At 34.9% G+C, this 13,362-nt stretch overlaps 1 protein-coding gene across 1 annotated transcript in view; it reads left to right on the forward strand.

Annotated features, from left to right (window-relative positions):
* The first annotated feature begins 7,636 nt into the window (after window positions 1-7,636).
* Window positions 7,637-13,362, forward strand: part of LOC145278073 (transcription termination factor 4, mitochondrial-like) — a 41,488-nt gene continuing 35,762 nt past the window's right edge. Inside the window, exon 1 of the mRNA XM_080130326.1 lies at window positions 7,637-7,655. The gene's annotated coding sequence lies outside the window, so the exon portion shown is untranslated. The remainder of the gene's footprint in view (window positions 7,656-13,362) is intronic.

Consider the following 13,362-nt stretch of genomic DNA (forward strand, 5'->3'; position numbering starts at 1 on the left):
ACCCAGCGTTGGCCGGTCGTAAAATACGCATAAATATTATTTTTTAATTCATATAGAAACTAAGACATGTACACGTGAGTATTATGGGGTTCACTTCTTGTAAGTAAAAAAAAATACTTGAGCTGAGTTCGAAATCAAAACCTAAAGACATAGAGTCAAGTACGATAACCATTAGGCCAGCATGATACGTCTTAAAAATGTGTTCTCAAACCTGCTTATTCTTAACATAAGGAATCTGTCATGAGAACAATCCAGCATGCGGATTCATGAAACGGTTGACAAACAGATAAAAATTCGATGATCGACAGGTATCAATTTTTCGATTTTCACCCAAATCGCACCCCTTTTTTCCGGATAAAAACCGATTAAAATGTTTTCCACCTGTCCGAATAACCTATATACCAATTTCAAGTTTGTAGATCAAAAATTCGTTTAGTATATAGGTTGAGAATTATCCTATATATATATATATATATATATATATATATATATATATATAGAGAGAGAGAGAGAGAGAGAGAGAGAGAGAGAGAAAGAGATTAAGATTAACTACTTTACTAGCGAGAAAACTCTGATCAAATATTCTATTAGGTAGAAAACTAGGAGTAACCATCTTTAATCGAGAGAAAGGTAGGATCGACTATTTTACAAGATAACACAAAATTACGCTTAAGCTATCGACAGATAGATAAGAAAGCTTTAAAATTAAACCACTTCAAGATATGAATGAATTTGCGCATGCGCAAAAGTAATAGAGATATGTTGACAAGTTGAAATGAACATTTTGCATTTCAGCTTGCTGACATATTTCTGTTAGCGCTATTCATCCATCCAAACAAAGATTTTACTTGTTATAAACCATCCTTGGTGTATGATTACTATTTCTTGTTCATTTCAGTGTTATGTGACCAGTAGTTTAAGAGTTTATCGGTTAAATATTTTCATACAGACATACAGATATATACAGAAAACTTACCACACCTGTCAGTATTCGATATCTCTACAAAGCCACTATTCGCTTATGTATTGTTACCATATCTCGGTTAGCGCGGCAACCACTAGTCTCTCCTTGAAAAACTTAATAGGTCTCGTATTCTCTACCAAGCTCCAATCCCTGACCCATCGCTGCATATTGCATCCTTGTGATTATTTTACAAGTACTTTAACTGTTTAACTGCTGCTTTGTGTCTTTAATCTACACAAGTACTTTAACTGTTTAACTGCATATTTGTTCCCTTAATCTATATAAACCCAACAAGCAAAAAAATCACACCCCTTCCACCGTGGAGGTCCTCAGATGCCGGAAAGCCTTGTCCTCTAATAGCTTCTGTACATTTCGAATTCCCTTCGCATCCACTGTTTTCTCAACTGCACCAACACGTAGAAATTTAAATGTAATATTAACAAGCATCTTGTTACACAACTCCCGTTTAGGATGCCCCTAATTCATTAGTGTTGCGCCTTGTCTGGGATGAATTGAAGGTGTTGTTGTTGTACTTGTTGCTTTGTTTTGTTTTTGTTTTTGTTTTGTTTTTTTACAAGGGAGTAACTGCTTATCAAGGCCCGAATGCCACTTCAGGATAAGTGTTAATGAGTGTGTAACGGTCACAAATAACATAAGAGATCGATTTTTTTTTCTCGTGAAATCAATGCCTCCCCACACCCATTTAACTATTTAGCCATACACTGACCAATTAGCTGACAGAGCGTACTGATCCATCTGTCTAGTAAGAAGGAACATTTTAGCCTCTTTGGGAACCACGGTCACCGGATAGACAAACTCTCTCTCTCTCTCTCTCTCTCTCTCTCTCTCTCTCTCTCTCTCTCTCTCTCTCTCTCTCTCTCTCTCCGCTTAGACGGCCTCCACTGAAGACAACTGCTGCCTGATCTATACACTCTCAAGAACTCTCTACTTTTTTCTACAACTCGGACACAGTCCAACTGTCTGCTTTTTATTGTTTTTTTTTTTGTTTTTTTAAAGAGGTTTTATTTTTCGTTCCGTTATTCGTGTTCGACTATCAATTAATCTATATATATGTAATTCTTGGTTCGTTCGTTATTAATAGTCTAAATAACCACTGGATCCGATTGCTTCGACATTTTGGTATAATATGTTCACTGTACCCATGCGTATTTTTATATATCTCTTTTTAATTATAACATTATACTTAATTTTCCTTTAATAAATAGGTGGTTTTCTTTGTACCGATGTGACCATTTTTTTTTATTTGGGGACAAATAAATTTTATCACCGCCTGCCGTCACGTGACATCACTAAAAGGATCTTTTCGTTTCACCACGACAGGCCGTAGTCTCGCTTAATGTAAATAGAATGCGTTTACAATAAATGGATTTAATCACGTGATTATTGATAATGTACCATGTGATTGAAATTTAATTTAAATTAACCACATGTGGTCGCTTTCCTCTCAAATATTCATCGAAAATGGTAGGTACGGGCAAAATGAATGTCGATGCTAAAAATGTATAAACATTTTGACTCCTCCCTTTACTTAAAAATTCACAAAAAATCAGGAAATTAACCAATTTTAATGAAATTTTCAGTATTTATCAAATAATGATCGCGGAATATAATGAAATAATTATTTAAATCTTAATGAAAATGTGTTATTTTGTTTAAACAAATAATACTTTTACTAAAGTCATGGTTTTCAGTAGTTATTTTATATGGATGCAAACACGCATTTCTCTAAAAGTGTCTGGAGGGGGTCAGTGAGACAACACCGTAATGATGGGTAGTAATGAAAATTCGCATAATGTGATTATTTAAGAAGGCGGCTCAATAAGATCTTGTTTACATTGAACTTGAAAGCTGCGATGTTGTAGCGAGCTAGAAAGCAGCCATGCGAAACAGAGTTCCACGGGCGAGCAATTATAGGAAAGAAACTTTGTTCGTGGAATTTACGTTTAGTTTTAATCACAGATATAGAGTAGAGGAAATTACTGACCGTAGTTGTAGCTAGGCGAGTGTTTGTTGTGAATGTTTTGCAACTATATTTCGAGAGGAAAACGTAAAAATGAGGTCAAGAATAAGAGAAATAAAAACCGTTGTCTACGGCTCGTAGATGTGAAACGCACTGCGCATGTGCAGATATGAAGCATGCGGAGAGAAAAATGGTTGTTGTTTTGTTTGTTTGCTTGTTTGTTTGTTTGTCTTTCAAGAACAAAGAGAACAAATCTATAGAACATTGAAATAGATTCAAACCCGATTTTTACTGCTATTCTTTGTTTATTGTTTTCAAATCTAAACGAACTTTCCCCAGTTCCGCCATTTTATCTTTCTTTTGTTTTTTCCTCCTGCCTCTTTTCTTTGCTTCTTTCTTTGCCTTTTCACCCGTATACACCTCTCTATCTTTGTTTCTTTCACCTCTTCTTTTTCCTCTCGCCTACAACTTGGTGTTCTATGTTCATTCTAATCTTTCTATTCTTGTTCCTTTCTTCTTCTACTCTTATTCTTCCTTCTTTTCACCTCCTTCGTCGCTCTTCTTTCTCTCTCAACCTCCACCTCTTTCTTCTCCTTCGTTGCCGTCATCATCAACTCTACCTTTCTTCTTCCGAATCCCTTTCGTAGCTCTACCTCTCCCTTCTCCTCCGATCTTCTCCTCCATATCATTTTGATTCCACTACTTTCTCTTCCTTTCACTTTTCTCTTCTTTTTTTTTTTTTTTTTCTTCTAACCCCTATTTTATTTATTTGTTTGTTTTGGGGTTTTTTGGGGGTTTTTTTTTTTTTTTTTTGCATCTTCCTCCTAATATATTCTGATACTACCAGATTAGGCTGTGTGAAAATATTAGCTTTTGGGACAAAAATGCATCAAACATTAATGTTAGTGTATTTTTGTATTGTCTTCCCGCCCCTTTCTCTTTGCAAAACTCAATCATGTTCTGCAAAGTCAAAACCCAAAACAACAAATTCCCTATAAAACAACGAAACCAAACACCGTGAAAACATGTTAAACTATATAAAGAACTCAAGCATAAAACTTTTTTTTTTTCAAAATTACTGAATTCGCCATTAAATAACAGAAAAGGATCGATATGCCGTAAAAAAATGAAATTAAACTTCGTGTAAAATATTAAAATATTAAAATATACTTGAAGCATAAAAACTTTTTTTTTCTCACATAATTACTGGATTCGGTATTATTAAATAATACGGTTAGGGTTGATATGCCGTAAAGCAAAACAACCAAACCAAACATAATGAAATTTATTCGTTTCTCTACGAAAGCAAAATGTGACACAAGGTCATTTTTTTATGTGGGAGAAAACCAACTCCTCTAAATGGGGCAATCTGGAAGTAGCCAAAGATAAAAATTGTCTTAGTGTAGAAGGGTTTCCCCTACATCGACTAAGGACAAAATAAGCATCAGAACAGATACTACACTGTGATCCTGGCACGAAGGCCAGATTTACTTTTTTCATAAACCTAATCTGTTTCTCGTCCTCTTCATTTTCTTCTTCTTCTCCGTCACATCTCCTTTCCTCCTACTTTACCCTGAAACATAATTCCCTCCTACCTTTTTACTCACTTTTTTTATACCAGCCTCGTTCTGGCCCTGGCAAAACTGGCCACCTGGTGGTGGTGAGAGGAGTGACTCATGCTTTTTTGTGGGAGATGGATATAAAAGATGGCTGGGTTGAAAAGGAAAAAGGAAGAAAAGCTTAAACAAAGAAACCAAACAACTCAACCTTGCACTCCGTACATTTTTCTTATTCCTTTTCAATTGAACTGATTTTACACGGATGTTGCGACTTTCTTTAGTTTTATTTTTAAGATGAACGAAATAAATAAAAGATTCAAATCATCCTATTTCATTTTTCTTGATTTATTTTACCTATTTTTGTGGGTTTATTCATTTATGTTTTATTTTTTAATTTGGGGTTTTTCGTTTTATTTATTTATTTATTTGTATTTTTCATTTGATAATCTTTTTTTCCGGTGGGATGGGGGGAGGGGCTTTTCCTTGTTTTTCTTTTTTGTTTCTTTTATGTTTTAGGAGAGGGATTTCTTTTTCTTTTTGTTTTTGTGTTTTTTTTTTTTTTAATTTGGTCGATTTTCGTTTTTTTTCTTTTTCATGGCATTTAGAAGCACACAAGAAGGGAGCTTTTTTCTTCTTTTTGTATTTTTTATTTGATAATTTTATTTATTTATTTATTCATTTATTTATTTATTGAGCTGGGGTCATTTTCCCTTGTTTTTCTTTTCTGCTTCTTTTCATTTTTAAGGAGAGAGGTTTCGTTTTGTTTTCGTCTTTTTTTTATTATTTATTTTGGGACTGGATGTGTGTTTTCCTGGAAGGGCTTTTTTTTTTATTTTGGGGTGAGGGGGGATAGTCCTTGATTTTAAAACTCCGTTATTCAAATAATCATTTTCTACCTACACGTTTGTGTCACTTATGTTCGTTTTCTTTTAATATGATAAAGCCACCACTTATTTCTTAGACCAGCTTTACAACATTCATAACGAAAAACAAAAAATTGTATGAGTAAAGCGGTTATACAAGAGTTATATTTAACGACGTACAAAAACCGGTTTATTCTCAAGGACACGATTTCTTAATCAGAGAGGGAGAAGGTACAGACAGACAGACAGACAGACAGACAGACAGAGAAATTCTGGCGTAACTTATGTTTACGGACATTTTTTAATCAATAGCGTAGAGACGTGTCGCTTCGCAGAAGAAATAATTTTAATCTTTCGGGGTTTGGAGTTAATTGTGTGTGTGTGTGTGTGTGTGTGTGTGTGTGTGTGTGTGTGTGTGTGTGTGTGTGTGTGTGTGTGTGTGTGTGTGTGTGTGTGTGACCTCTTCGTTTGTTTTTCTTTACTTAACGTGTCTTCTTACCTATATCAAAAGTAGTAATCTTGCAGTATAATTAACAACAGAGAAATCGATTTCTCTGTTAATTGGAACTACTTCCCTATATATAATAAAAGAGGCGCAGTTTTCCCCTCTGGACCAACAAATGGTACACACAAATTTATTGTAGCAGAGAAGAGATCTCCCTGCGAGATCGAGCGAGAGTTAAGCTAATCTATAAATATAAAAGCGAAAATGTATGTATGTATGTATGTATGTATGTATGTATGTATGCATGTATGTATGTATGTACGCTTTTCCTCGATGTCAACAAAAGGCTTCTTTCAGAGAAGCGCTCGCTCGCTTCACAACTTCTTAAAACTTTTTATATCATCTATAAATTGTAATATCTCGCAGTTAACCACGGAGCTCGCCTGTCTATTTGATTTTATTGACTTTCAAACGTTAATTATTCCACATTTCCCGCATCGGCACGCGTTAGATTCGGTTTTCGGTATAAACAAAAAGCGAAACTCGACTCTAATCACAGGCCCAGAGTCAATGTCGACTTCGTCATATCAGACGGTAGCTTTCATTTCGAGACGAGGGAGCGGGTTTTTAAAAACAAACAAACCGATTTATTGACCTCATTAAAAACTGTCCCGCACAGAATGCTAACAGTCAACGACGGGTACTTTTGCTAGTCTATATATATATAAAAGCGAAAATGTGTGTTTGTATATATGTATGTGTGTTTGTATATCTCGCAAAAACTTTCCACACGGGTCACGGATTTTCGCCAGATCGGTATCATTTTAAACTTCCAACCTTCGCCCGACAAATATCGAAAAATTGGCCAAAAACGTTAATTTATTCACCCTGAAATCAGCATTTTTCTACAGGGCAGGTCAGCAAAAACCGTTCTCTCATGATGAGTTCGGTTCTACGCATGCGTCATACGACGTCGTAACCTGATTTAGTTTAAATATTTGAAAAACTGACACAATTTCGGCGATGTTGTCTTGGCTTAGTTGCTTAGAGCGCAGCCTCATTATCTAAACGTTTTGGGTTCGAATCGTGGTGTGAGATGTCTTTTTTTTTTCGATTTTTAAAATTTTAATATTGAAGCAGTGTTATTTAAGCCATTTTCACGTGTTTTTCAGATTTTTTTAACGTTCGTTTTTCTGTTTTTTTTTACTTCGCTTATTCTTAGGTTTTCATTAACACCCCCCCCCCATCCCCGCCCGACCACACACGCCTAAAACATCTGGGAAACGCTGGGTACCACCCGAAGCCATTTTTCACGCGTTTTTTGGTGGGGGGGGGGTATTTTTCAGATTTTTTAAAGAAGTTTTAACGTTTGTTTTTCTGTTTTCTTTTTTGTTTTTCTGATTTTTACATTTAACATCGTTCGTTTTTTTTTGTGTGTGTGTTTTTTTAAAATATTGACTTCGCTTATTTTTATGTTTTGATTAACACCCCCACCCCCACCCGAGCACACACACACCTCCAAACACCCGGGAAACGCCGGGTACCCCCCCCCCGCTAGTTTCCATATAAATCACCTCACACAAAGAGCAAAGAGCATAAAACTGGTTGACGTCTAAAAGGCAAACGACACATGCTATCTGAGTGTCCACCGCGACGAACAGACCTCGCTAAAATGGTGAATGGTGACCCCTTCTTTGACGAACACATTATCTATGTACAAAATCAAAACACAATTCGACCTAACATCGGTTTAAACATCCTACTGGAATTACAAAAGAGCAACTGGCTCAAACAAATTTTTTTTTTTTTTTTTTTGCTTCGGACGAACAGATTATTCGTTGTTGTAAGTCTTAACTTAAACTACATTGAATATTTTGCTTTAGTTTTGATAACATTTTTTTTTCTTTCAATTAAAAAATTACTACAAAGTAGTATTACAGATGAACAAAAGAATGTTTGTCCTCTTGTGCTAGGCTGTTTAAACTTTATTACTTTATTCAAAGAAAGTTTTGAATAACGTCTGGAAATTTCCTTTTATTTTTATACACTCACAATAAAAAAGACGATTTTTCCTTTTAGCATTATTTATTAATTGTGACATTTTATATTTTGAAAAACGTTTTTTTATGCAAATTTCTCTTGGGTAGCTAGTTCATAAAATTTTCTTTTGTTCATTTGGTTCGTTCGTTGTTTTTTGTTTTTTTTTTGTTTTTTGTTTTTTGTTTTTTGTTTTTTTTGTTTTTTTTACCGCAAAAAAAAAAGTTTTATATCTCTACCGCCATTCACAGAAGATGCGAAATTTTGATTTGCACAAGTGGCGATTTTTTTTTTTTTTTTTTTTTAAATTCCCGACGTCCCCCTCCCACATAATCAGCTACGCATTTTGTGTTGTGGCATGCCGGCACCATTAGCTAAAACAGTTCGGTATATAATAATTAACGCACCTCCAGTAATGACATACGAAGATTTAAAAACAGAGGTGCTAAAACGAAATACTGGCTTAGAGGAGAGAAAATTTCCAGCACTAATGTAAGATGAATACCTGGGTGACAGGCTTTCAACTGAGTTTCTAAGGCACTTAAAAGAACTCTCAAGCCCCTCGGCCAGCGACTAAGCAATTATTTAAAGAATTTTTTTTTTCGTTTGCCTCCTAAAGTCCAGACAATATTGGCCCCGAACTTGGAAATAGAAACTGCCGAACAACTAGCAGCCATGGCAGAGAAAATATTGGAATTCTTACCAACACCCAATCAACAAACCTGGACCCTCACGAATATTTGTCAAGCAAATAAAATCCATGGACATCAATAACAACAACGATGTAAGAAAGTCGCACCAACGAGTAAAACTGCAACACGCACATTAAAAAAAACTCGACGACTAGATGTTATGGAAGAAATCACCAGTTTAAAACGAGTTAACTGCGACACGCACATTGGAAAACTCAACGATTGGCCGTTCGTTGATTCAACCAACGTATAGGGAACCCGATCAACACGAACGACGCACATCGACATCGGTACTCTTGTCGCTTGTATTTGGCACTGCAAACTTTTGTGTAACTGACTTCAACCACAGCATACCGTTAATCTCGACAAATATCTCTACAACACAGACGATACAATCAACAAGTGCAGACTCACTCGCACTCGTTCTACGATTATCTTCTGCTACAGACGCATCAGTGTCGAATGCTGGTGATATTACCACAACCGTTCTTGGTGGGGAGCCCTGTAGCAGAGAAGAGATCTCCCTGCGAGATCGAGCGAGAGTTAAGCTAATTTACATATAAATCGACTCACACAAGGAAAAAAGAGCATAAAACCGGTTGATGTCTAAAAGCTAAACGACACCTGCTATCTGAGTATCCACCGCGACGAACGGATCTCGCTAAATTATGTTTACATTATTAGCTATTACCTTATTTAACTATAGAACGTAACTTTAGACACATGAATTTGTAATATTAAAACATTACATTTATTCCTAGGAGCAACATCATCATCGTCATAACCTACAGAGGAAGTAGTTCCAATTTTACCCCCTATTCCATAAGTCCTCCTCCGACCCCATTCTTAACCGCGTGAATTTATACTTTTTCCTTCTTTCCTGTGTCTCCGCCGTCATTAACTGGCTACTAAATTCATACACATCGCATACTTATCACTTTTCATCTACACAAATACTGATGTCCCCCTTTACGTATTCAGTAGATTTCGATTGGTGGAACTCCAAGCATTCATACATTCTAGATTAACGGCATCAGCCTCAAAACCAAACGCTCACTTGTATTTTAATATGGTCTCTTTCGATTACATACATACGAAAGACAAACCTTCTGGCTCATTACTCATTGGATTAAACACACCTACAACGCATTACACATGTACAGAATAACTGAAAATAAAATGATTTTTGGTAAAACTTGCCAGGAATGCTGTTTTATGGTTGTTAAAAAAAATGGAACGGAAATTTAAATTTCGTTCCGTTTTAAATTTGGTACATTTTTACATTACGTCCAACTCATTGTTCACATTCGACATGTAAACTTTTATAGGTTTTCGGGTATGCTGACAACGTTGGAGGTGTCTATTCACAAAACCGTTCTTAACATGGGAAGGTTGGGGGGTATTCATTCTATGCATACCCGAAAACACAAACGTTGGCATTTCAAATGTGAACAGCGAGTTGGACTTACGTAAAAACAAAATACCAAAGTGACTGTTTTCGTTTAAAAATTAAATTATTCCGTTTTTGTTAATAAAATTTTATTTTTGTTGGAAATAAAATCTTTCACACGCACACACACACACACACACACACACATATATATATATATATATATATATATATATATATATATATATATATACTAGCAAAACTACCCGTCGTTGCCTGGGTTCAAAAACAGCCTACAGAAAATGGACTCTGATTTATGAAAGTATAATAGGTTATGAAAAGGAAGGGTTGTAATGAGATAGCTTCGAATTTGTGGGTATCAAACCCCAAGCAAAATATGATGAAAGTAGAAATAAAATAGATAAACCCCATAATTTATTATACCATACCTGTTCACACTGAAACACTTATCACAATATTTTGTGGATCTATATTTAAAAAACCTTGTTAAACTTTGTGACATATTTCCATTCTATGGAGGTCAGGTGCGAACGAACACCCCATAATTTTATTATACCATATTTCTTCAAACTGAAACATAATTATAAAAGCATATTTACGCAGATAGATATGAAAAGTCTTTATTAAAGTTTGTGCCTATTTCCATTCTATGGAGGCCAGACGCAAACGCAGACCCCACAATTTTATTATACCATCCCTATTTAAGTTAAAACATACTTATCAAAGTATTCTTATGTACATCTATATCAAAAACACTTGTAAACGTTTTCTTTTTTTTATTATTTTTAAATTTTTTATTTCCATACTTTGTGGACCAGGCGCGAACGCAGACCCCACAATTTTAATGAATCACCATTATGCCAGATCAAACGTACCCATTCCTGTGTCTCAATACATCTTCTATCGTTATATATAATCAATTTTTTTTTTAATACTCAACCATATAGTAGCCTATTCGTGACCGGACACACAGACACAAGAACGATTGTTGTTATTCTTTCGATTACTTTCGTTTTTTTGTGGGGGGGGGGTGCTCAATAAAAAAAATTAAAGATTAAAACGGAATGAAATTAAAATTTTCGTTCTATTTTTTTACAACAATCGTAAAACAGAGCATCCTCCGCAAGTTTTATCTGATTCTTTTTTTATAATTACAAATTTAAATCATTCTGCATTTATTCAAACGGTCTTTTATCTCGCTAGGTCAATCTCCCCCACCCCAAGAATATCTATATATCTATAAAAGTGAAATTGTCTGTCTGTGTGTACATTTCTCTTCCAAACTACTCTGCCAATTTTCAGTCTACGGACTCGAAATTTGACATAAGGAGTATGAAGATCCGGAAACTTCGTTTTAATCTGTTTTCGCCAGAAAATTAGCTGTCAAGAGGTCAAAGTTCAACGATTTGACCTATAAAACTTTACCAAACTCCTCTGACAATTTTGGGGCTAAACACTTGAAATTTTAGATGTACGTTACTTGGACATGGATCAAACTTTTTAATTTTATTCGAACCCAAAACAATGAATGTTAAGGGGGTACAAAATTGGGGTTAAAGTTTAAAAAATTTGACCTCTGCGAATCACTCAGCCAATTTTTGGTCTAAACATTTGAAATTTTACATAAAGTGTACTCAGACATAGGGCAAATTTTTTAATCGGTTTTTGGCTGAAAATTTGGCTACCAAAGGGTCAAAGTTCAAAAGATTTGACCTTCGCGATCTCTAGCAAACTATTAAGCCAATTTTGGGTCTAAACATTTGAAATTTTACATAAATGGTATTCAGACATGCAGCAAGCTTTTTAATCAGGTTTTGGGCGAAAATTTGGCTGTCAAGAGGTCAAAGTTGAAAGAGTTGACCTTTGTAGATTCTACTAAATTCCTCCGCCAATTTTGAGTCTAAACACTTTAAATTTTAGATGTACGTTACTTGGACATAAATCAAACTTGTTAGTATATATATATCTGTATGTATGTGTGTGTGTGTGTGTGTGTGTGTGTGTGTGTGTGTGTGTGTGTGTGTGTGTGCACATAACGTTATGAACAGTAAATAGGGCCCGAGCAAAGCCGGGCTGAACTGCTAGCATATAATAAAATGATTATCCGTATGTACAAATTCAAGTTTTACGATATATTTTTTTAATAAATTGTTAGGTGAAACTACGTAATAGTTACAAAACACCCGCCATCCCGGTAACATAAGTGCATAAGTACCAATAAAGTGATTTTTAATATCGTATTCAGCTAAATCCATAACAAGTGACAATTAAATAAATGGTTTATTTTGTTGTCGCTATACTGTAATCACGTAATTAAAATTTTAGCAGACTAAAAATTAGTAGACACAAAAGTCAGGAGAACCCGAAATAGTAATTCGAGCAGGTACGCATGGAAAAAATACTAGAAATAACAATTTTGTTTTAGTAAGGATAACGAGATAGTAATTTGTTTTTTCCTGGTAAATGCGTGCCTAAATAAACAACATTAATAATAATAATAATAATAATAATAATAATAATAATAATAATAATAATAATAATAATAATAATAAATAAACTGCACGAAAGATTCATAAGGATAACAAAAGATGAAAATAAAGAAAACACTTGGACATGGATGCGAAAAGGACACATAAGCCGAGAAACTGAATCCCTAATAACTGCCGCAAAAGACAACTCGAACCAACCACATCAAAGCAAAGATCGACAAAACACAAAAAAAAACAGCAAATGAAGACTCTGTGCACAAAGAGACGAGACGATAAACCATGTAATAAGTGAATGCAGCAAACTGACCCAAAGAACAGACACGATTAAGTGGGAAGGGAAGTACACTGGAAATTATGCAAACAACTGCATCTCGAACGTACATACAAGTGGTACAAACATAAGCCGGCAACAGTACTTGAAAAGGAGAATCCTGTGGGATATGGTCATACAGTCCTGTGGGATATGGTCATACAGACTAATAAACCCATCCAAGCAAGAAGACCCGATATCGTAATAATTTACAAGAAAGAAAAATCCTGTGAAATCGTAGACTTAGCTGTTCCAGCTGACCACAGAAAAGGAGAAACGGAGTAAATACAGAGTTAGCCAGACAGCTGCAAGGGATATGGAAGATATATATATTTGCATACATACGTATAATAAAATAATGAAATAAATTGTAATAATCAAAATATGTGTAAGCCAGGTTTGTAGAAAAATCCGTTTGCAAGCAGTCAAGGATTAAAGATTATTTAAATCTGTTAAAGATTTTTCCTTTTATGGACAATTCTAGCGACATAACAACTCCCATGGCCGGTAAAAATGGTTTAAAGTGGTAATGGAAAAAAAAAATTCAAAAGAACAACAGAAATAAAATTACGGAAACGGAAGCGGAAGCAAAAATAGAAGAAAGGAAGGAA

This window comes from Euprymna scolopes, chromosome 6 (genome assembly GCF_053919585.1).
Source record: "Euprymna scolopes isolate OS-2025 chromosome 6, ASM5391958v1, whole genome shotgun sequence".
NCBI lineage: Eukaryota > Metazoa > Mollusca > Cephalopoda > Sepiida > Sepiolidae > Euprymna > Euprymna scolopes.